Source organism: Spea bombifrons, chromosome 7, assembly GCF_027358695.1.
Source record: "Spea bombifrons isolate aSpeBom1 chromosome 7, aSpeBom1.2.pri, whole genome shotgun sequence".
NCBI classification, from domain to species: Eukaryota; Metazoa; Chordata; class Amphibia; order Anura; family Pelobatidae; genus Spea; species Spea bombifrons.
The window spans coordinates 40691858-40700453 of NC_071093.1; positions in this window are offsets into that span (position 1 = coordinate 40691858).

Sequence of the window (8596 nt, forward strand, 5' to 3'; positions counted from 1 at the left end):
AAACTTTCAGAGGAGTTAATAAAATTCTAGATCTGTATACAGACTATTCATTCTCTGTCACCCTCATTGATGATTGAAGCCTTGAGGCGATGGAGGACCTTAACAAATATTAGATTGATCTGTTATAAGATTAGATCACTAAATCCGCCCCAAGCTTCCCATTTTATATTCTGTATTATATATATATATATATTATATATATATATATATTTTTTTATATATAGGATTTTGGGCTTAGGTGTCACATGCTTTGGCTTAGGTCAATACAATACAATCCAATTTTAATTTAAAACAAAATGAGATGAATGTAGTTATTTTGTACAATAATTTCTGTATAATTATTTTTAATGATTTTTTTTTTTATTAACTACTGCAGAAAATTAGAAATCACTAGCCTGAGTCACACGGTATTGAAATCTCTTACTATAAAAATCTCAGTTAATAGAATCCAGCCATAAAATAAAATATTAAATAGAAAAAAACAAATATGATACTTTTGCTCCCCGAAAAAGCCCAAAAAGTATATACTTAGAAGCAAAATTATAATGGCCAACATTCTATTTAATCAAGTGGCCATCAGGTGGAACCTTTAAAATCACCGAGACCTTAGGCTCGAGTTACCCGTATCTTATCTACTTGGATATGTCTTTAGGTTTAGAGGAAGATAAGAATGTTATTTCTGGTTATACATTTTTATCTTAAACATTTTGTTTACATTTTGTTTGTGCGGTGTATCCAGGTGGGTGCGTGTAGATATGCGGCGTGCTGCTTTCATTTTAGGAATCGGAAGGTGATGTTCTGGCGACAGTAGCTTAGTTTTGCTCTGGGCGATTTAACCCTTCAGAATGTGTCTTGTGAGAAAAAACCCTACTGAATGACCCCTTGTTTCTGCTTCAATAACGGCAGCTCTGAAGTACACAGTCAACAGAGGAATGCATGGAAAAGTACCGCCGGGTTATATGACTAGTAGCCAGACACGGCCGTCAACGTATCGTTTCTTTAACTGTTGTATTCAAGTCTGTCTGTCTGTCTGTCTGTGGTCGTGGACCAAAAACCCTTCCAGTGTTCGTCTGACACCATCCGATTCTGCCCCCCGGCTACCTAGCATGTACTTAACGTACAAAGCGGCCACTGTCCTTTCACTCGGGCAGCTCCAGGTCAGCTGATCTAGAGTATCCAATCAGGAGCCCCAGAAGGTGGAGTCTCAGCAGCCCTACCTTTTAAATACCAGGAGTTCCACATGTTTTATTTTTACTTCAATGAAAGACTTTCTCCCTCAACTTCTAATATATTCTCAAACTGTTTCAGACCTGGTGCTACCCCGCTGGGGGCAAATCATTCGAATGTGTGCTTTAGAAAACAATTAGAACACCCAAAGTTCCTTAAATCATTGCTATTAAATTTGAGGACGTGTCGCATCGAGCTACATACGGTGAGAGATTGCAATCCGATTGAGTCCGAGGATCCAGAATTCTCACTATTCTTTGTAGCAAATATTTCATTCAAAACATGTGTTTGGACTCCGTGCTAGAAACCTTTCTAAACTCTGGATATTATATCCGCTTTCAGTGGAAGCAGAAATATTTCTTTCGTGCTTTTTTATTTCATTCTTCTTGATGCGTGTGCTTAAAGTTAGTTTGATATTTTAGAAAAGACTGTAACCGTAACGTGGGAACGCGTAGAATGAGCGTGAGTTCCTCAAAGGTAATGAGTCTGCATATAATCGATATAAGATATATATATATATATATATATATATATATATATATATATATGGCTAAGGATCCACAGAGAAGGGTGCGAGATACAGAGGCAAATATCACAGCAACTACATCATTCATGTTGTTTCTCAACAAGTAAATTGCCAAGATTCTGCATTTTAACCCCTTAATGACAAAGCCTGTACATGTACGGGCTCAAAATTCATTGTTTTCAACGGGTTTAGGGACCACCCATTGTCCTTAAGGGGTGAATGACCAGAAAACGCTTGGATTCTTCTCTGTACGGTCTAATTATTACTTCATGAACACCAAGAACTCCGGGGTTCTTACATGCCATCTTGGACAATGCGTGGTCAATCTTCTACGTCCTTGGTCATCAACAGTCATGACTTAGTGTGGAGCTTCAGATGACCGATGCATATATTTTGACCCCAAGTATACATTTTTTTTTTTGTATACGTTGCTAAAAGAAGGCTGTACCTTTAAACACCTTTTAGGTTGAGTGATTTGGAAGTAAACCTGTCTTAGCAAGGAGCTGAAATAAATCAGCCCTGAGCCGGAGAGAACACGGGTTGTCATTTGCAGCCGAGCGATCGCTTCCCCGTTTTTATTTGGTTCTTTTGAAGCATTTTATAACATGTCATCAAAATAGAAAATCGAAAGAAGGCAACATGGACATTTTTCCTAAAAGTACAATAAATCCTGACAGCCCAATTTCCTCAACTGCTGTTTCATCGTATTACCCATTAATTATGATGGCCGATGAGAGCTCTTTGGGGGGGGTAAACTTATTAAAATTACAGCTAGTGATTAAACGGCTATGAACACACAGTGTGTTGGATCATTACGATCGTTTCTATAAAGTGACATAAATGAGGAGCAACTCTCGATTCAAGTTTTTTATTAGTTTTTTTTTCTTTAGTCTACTTTGGAAAAATCTAATTCTTTGGTACAATACAGAGCTATGATTATTACTTAAACCATGTAAACAAAAGACGTGTTCAACTACTAATAGATAAACCATAAATGACAATCACAGGAAAATAGAGGGAACTGTATCTTTAGAAACCTGTAGACATTATTTCCTCACGTTTTTTTTAGCCATACTACAGAAGGTAACAGGCCCTCTGTAACAGGCTAAAACATTAAGATTTTTGGTTTATCTTAAAATCTGGTTATTCTTATTTAGAATTCATCGAAATACTCTAGAAGTTGTGTTATTACGGGTGTTGCAGGGCTAACACTTTTTTTTTTTTTTTTTAATACATCATTCATCATTACGTTATCTTAAACACTCTTATAGATATGGATTCCTAGCCATCAGCACAATGCCCTCGTTTTGAAGGTGTCTGATGACGTGTTTTGGGGATATCCTTACCTGCGTGTGTATTGCAGGTTACTTACTTTTTGACTTGTTACAATACATGTATTCGACCACCAGGGGGCACTCTAAACCCACACTGTGCCCAGAATGCGATAGCACGACTCCTTCGGAGATTGGTTTTTAATCAGCGATAATAACGATGTGGTTGAACCGTATCAGCTATGATACTGCCGCTGCGCCTGGTCTGGACTGAGCGTGAGCCAGTACTGCTCTCGCCTTCTGTGACAACATATTGCATCTCTCTGGCAGGAATCTTTCACAGGCAAATCCCTTATGGTGACATTTCTCTTTCGAAAGCTTTTTATGACCTCCCGCCGTAGAACAGAAAATGAGCCTGTAATTAGAGAGACAGGCGTGCAGGGTCATGACATCATAACTTGATGCTCGCCGTGTTCCACAGCGTGGTCAACAAGATAACAGATGTGACTATGTGTTAGTTGAATTCTTCTCTATCTATATAAGTAACAGCACAGAATACATACATCCTCAGCTTAACCATGGATGTGCAGGCGTACGTTTATGTACAGTCACAAAACACAATGACAAAAGTTCAAGGACTGATGAGATGAGGAGAGTGAGGATTAATCCACCGCCTTAAGATGGTTGATGATGGAGCGGTCCTCCACAAACTGTCCTGCATCCGTCTCGTACGGTGACCTGTTCCCAGCTCAGGATCTGGCAGTTACTGGGAAACCACAAAGCATCCTTAACCCAACGCTTAGGCACCACACGTCTATGGCACCACGTTGCCCCTATGTGCATGGATATGTTGCACCTGCTTCATTGCAAGCGCTGGAATTGCTACAATGGTGGAGGATATGGGTTGACCTCCAGGTACCTGTGTCCTCTTGCAGACTTCAGACAAAGAAGATCTGGTCCTACCTTGGTTTGGCCAGGGAGGGTGGGAAAGAAGCAGCTACATATCCATTCAGGGAGGGTGGCCCTAGAAGATTGGTGACCCGGAGTTCCTCTGTGGCCTAATGAAGTAATGTGTGATATACTCAGTCACGTGAGTTTGTTGGTTTTCTCATGCTAAGGACATTTTCTTTGTGTTTGTGTTGCTGGCTACTTGTGTGGGTGGCTTTTGTCTAAGATGCTGATTCCTCTTCTATAACGGTGACAGCGAGCTAAAGTTTGGGACTCATTTTTCAGGGGCCCTAAGATTTCGGGGTAGAGGAGCAATAACGTTCAAAAACGTAAGGTTTATCCATTACTCTATATGTTAAACCAATCCTTGTTAGTAAATACACCACAGGGCAACTTTTACTGATCACGCAATTTGCTAGAACTTATAATAAGCAGATGAAAAACACCAAACGCTCTCAAACTGTGCAGCCAGTCTATATATTATGCTATATCATCGACCTGTGCTTCGATACAAGGCTTAAACCTAGTAGAAAAGCTGATCCCCCGAATCGGCTCTCATCCTGATCATATCACTTCTTCACGGCCAATGGTTCTGTGCCCTTACAAAGCTGAAACCTTTTGTGCCTGCGCAGGTCGAACAGATGGACTGCAGATTGCTGATTAATATATATTAAATTGTATTCTCACGTAACCTTGCCAGGGATTCAGTAGCACAGAAGTAGCTGGATCAAACAACAAGGCCATTGTTATCCTGGTAATTCCTTCCGTTCGTACCATTGTTTAGCACCGACACTAAATCTACGTAAACAACACTTAAAGACACTAATAATAATCCAGTCTATAGGTCCATTTTAACCTCGTAAATGCTGCTAGGTAACCCTACATGACCCTCACGCTAAGAAAAATATCTTGCAGACAGCATAAAAGAGGAACATGGATGGCGAATGGACATTTACTGGTTACACACAAGAAAAAAACTCCCGACCGACATGGAAATCTACAATGGAGAGCTTGGCAACAAGACGTGAGCGGGGTGGGGGTTAGCTAACAGAAGTCCATTTTGTCCTCCATGAACTAAAAAAGTCCCACCATATTCTAAAGCACATATCAAATCTGTGATAAACTAGAACAATCAATGGTTGTTGGTGAAGGTCTTGGGATTCTATTACTTACCACCATGGAGTGTCCACCATAGTGACTGAATCATTAATATCATATTTCATTAAACTTATTGCTGTTTCTTATTTGAAGCTTTGTGTACCAAGCAGTACTAACAGAAATATTGGCGTATATAATAATGTTACCATGACTTTTTTTCTGAGGTCTTCATCTGCTCTCCTGGCCGTAGCTCCATCAGATGCCTACGGTTGGCACCAGCTGTCTCCTGCTCTTTTCATCGCTTCGGTCGTGAAAGCTAGCCTGGGTCCTGCAGCTGTTTTTGGCCTTCTTGCCGTCTGCCAACTTTCAGAATTTCAGAGCGAGGACAGCTGGAACCAAACGGGAAAACGGATGCTGAATTTTGATGGCAAATACGGGACAATGAAACTGCTCATTTATCTCTCTCCTGAAAAGCAATTACTGCTCTCCATTGCATCTTATCTTAGTAATTATTTCAAATATTTTCAATTGTTTCTCATACTGTTTCCTCTAGAAAATGAAGTAGCACCTAATAACTAATTAATTACTGATTGTCTTCCCATCCCAAGTTTACTTTTTTAGCAGCTCACCATTCCTCTACATAGTATTTTCGGATATTCTTTACTTAGTAAAGGAGATTGGCCGCTGTGACAACAGAAAGAAGCCATAGTTTGTGCTTTTTGATTGTTGATCAATGTAACATTTTTTGTAGGAGAAAGAGTCTTGACGTGGCACAACTAGCATTACATGACCAACCACCTGTCCGGAAGTTCTCTTCCTTCTTCTCCCCAGCCTTATGAAGACTGCCTGAACCCCTCAACAACAATCAGTAACTCAACAATGAGGGGAGATGACTTAATGTGGAGGAACAGCCATGCAGAACCTGAGTTAAGATGGCAGTTCCAATGGTATAACCATAAATTACATATGTATAGTATACTGGACTGCTTTAGGGGTGGAATTGTTCTGATTATTGTATGCGAAATCTTAGAGGCTACCTTTTTATAAACTTCCAACATCCATGATCTCCGCACCATCTCTTTCTGTGACAGTTTACCTTGTTCTAGTCATCTGTATTTCAAATTATAGGGAGCTCTCTGTTGAGTATCGACGATTACGATTCTAAAGGGTATTAGTCAGTAGCTTCATTAGTCTTTGGTTCGCTTCACAAGACGGAGACGTCACGTTGAGTATTCGGGGCTGCATATTGCATGGTTTGGCTCACTGCCTCTTCGCAGTAGCCTAGATTGCTTTCTTGTTAATTACCTAATTATTACCTTTGGGACCAGATTTAGTGAGGTTTCTAGGAAAACTGATATATATATATCATTAGCAATAATATACATTGCGAGGAAGACCAGTGGCAACGAAATTAAGGTGATGACTCGGAACAAAACTATGCGGTTGGAGGTCACATGCTCTAAATATTATGCTATCTTTCTGTCTTGCTATAATTATATTGATACACCATGGCTGGTGGCGTCCATCAGGGACCTCCATATCTTTTCCCAGTACGGATACATTGGAACCCAACTTCCAATGCCCACTTTATTGACTAGATCACCAAATAAATGGAGGGGTGGGTATGCTATCTGGCCCTGTCACTGTAGAACCCCTGAACCATTTGTTGTTAGGCCATTCATTAATACTGGAAATGGACATCCATCAACTACATCTTAACCCCGAAAAAATGTGAAAACCTAACTATAGACATAATTACATTTTATTCATTACTCTAATGGAACACAATAATACACTTTTATGAACGCCGTACAAAAATAGCTCAAAACATATCAGAGCTTCATTAACTGTAAATTAGATTCTCTCATTACAAGCAGAGCCATTCATTAGGTGGTAATTTAAGTGGCCAATTAAGCTCCATCCCATAAAGGCTGTAGACATTTTATTTTCTTACTTATGAAAGCTACATGTTTAAAAAAATAATCGTCTTGACATGTGAAGCAGTTTTTAACGGTAGAAAACATAGATGTTCCTTACCACCTGCAGAATGGAGCAGCAGAAGTGGTGGAGTTTAATGAGACGAGACCAACGACTGATTCCACCAAGAAGCAGTCCAGAACCAGAAACTTCTTCTGTGCAAGAGAACCATCAACCCATCATGTATGTTTGGACCCGCATAGGCCTAGAAGGATACTAACAGACCTCGCTAACAAGGCCTATGCGGGTCCAAACATACATGATGGGTTGATGGTTCTCTTGCACAGAAGAAGTTTCTGGTTAATTTTTTCTGGGCTAATTTTTGCTCTTTGTGTGGGGCCCAAGACACCCATGAAGGGTGAAATACCATACAAAACAAGACTGAGATGAACTCTCCTAGAATGGACAGTCGCTTTATAGTCTGTCCTATGCAGCGTCCTCGCTCTGGAGCTTCTCAAGTTTTAGCTCTCTTGTGTAATTACAGAGGAACAATCTCCATTGACATATCAGTCTGATCCTGTCACAAGGCACTCCTTGGGTCAGGTTGGTATCCGTCCAGGCAAAAGAGTGTTCATCTTATATTTACCTTGGCATTTCACTCTTCCAGGATGTCTTGGAGCCCACCCCAAGTGAAAGGTGAGTCCAGATGTGGACAACCTCGCTTTTATACCTAGATGGTTATCACCTGGACTCCACTTATAAAGTCCACGTAGGTAGAAACGTATACAAGGGGATGTTGGTTTCCTCATGCAGATGAAATGTTATATTTAGCATTGGTCACTGTGGCAGGGCATGGTGGCACTCAAAGTGTAGCGGGCATTGGCTGATGTCGCTGTGACCCTCGGGGCTGCGGGGCAATGATCAAGCTTCCCCTAAGTTAAATTGGATTGTGTGAAGCCTAGTGGGACCTAGCGGTGGAGGCCCTGGATGGTGTCAGCCCACACCTACCTCATGTAGAATTGAGAAGAACACTGCGTGTATCATACGCCATTCTTGACACTGCTCAGTGTATCCCCTCCTTCGGCGACTCACGCTGGCATATAAATCTCATAAACACAAATTCCGGATTTTAATGTGAAGAAGAATCAGAAGATTAAATCTTCCTTTGCTAAGATGAATTGCGTGTTCTGAAGCTGCACATCATCAATACCAGGTTATGAATATTTTAAGTGACAGGCATTTGAAGCGGAAACTTCCATTCATACATACTAAACAGGGGCAGAGTGCCACCTTCATGAATTAGAACAAAAACATTTTCGCTGGACCATAGAAACTCTCTGTATCTGGACGTCTGGGTCCTGCAGCTGAGACATTGACTGGGGGGGGGGGACCGGACTTCCATAACAGCTTTTAAAGGGACATCATCCATCATGATATTGTTTTCAATATCCAGCAAGACCTTTTCCATTACTTGCTCCATAAGAATTAATAAAGTTTCATTCCGGTAGGAATGTTCTCGGTAAACGCTGCATCACAAAGATCCATCTTCATGGTCATAAGAACGCATTTACCCATAATCATATGGGGGGGAGTTCAAGCCCCCCTCCTC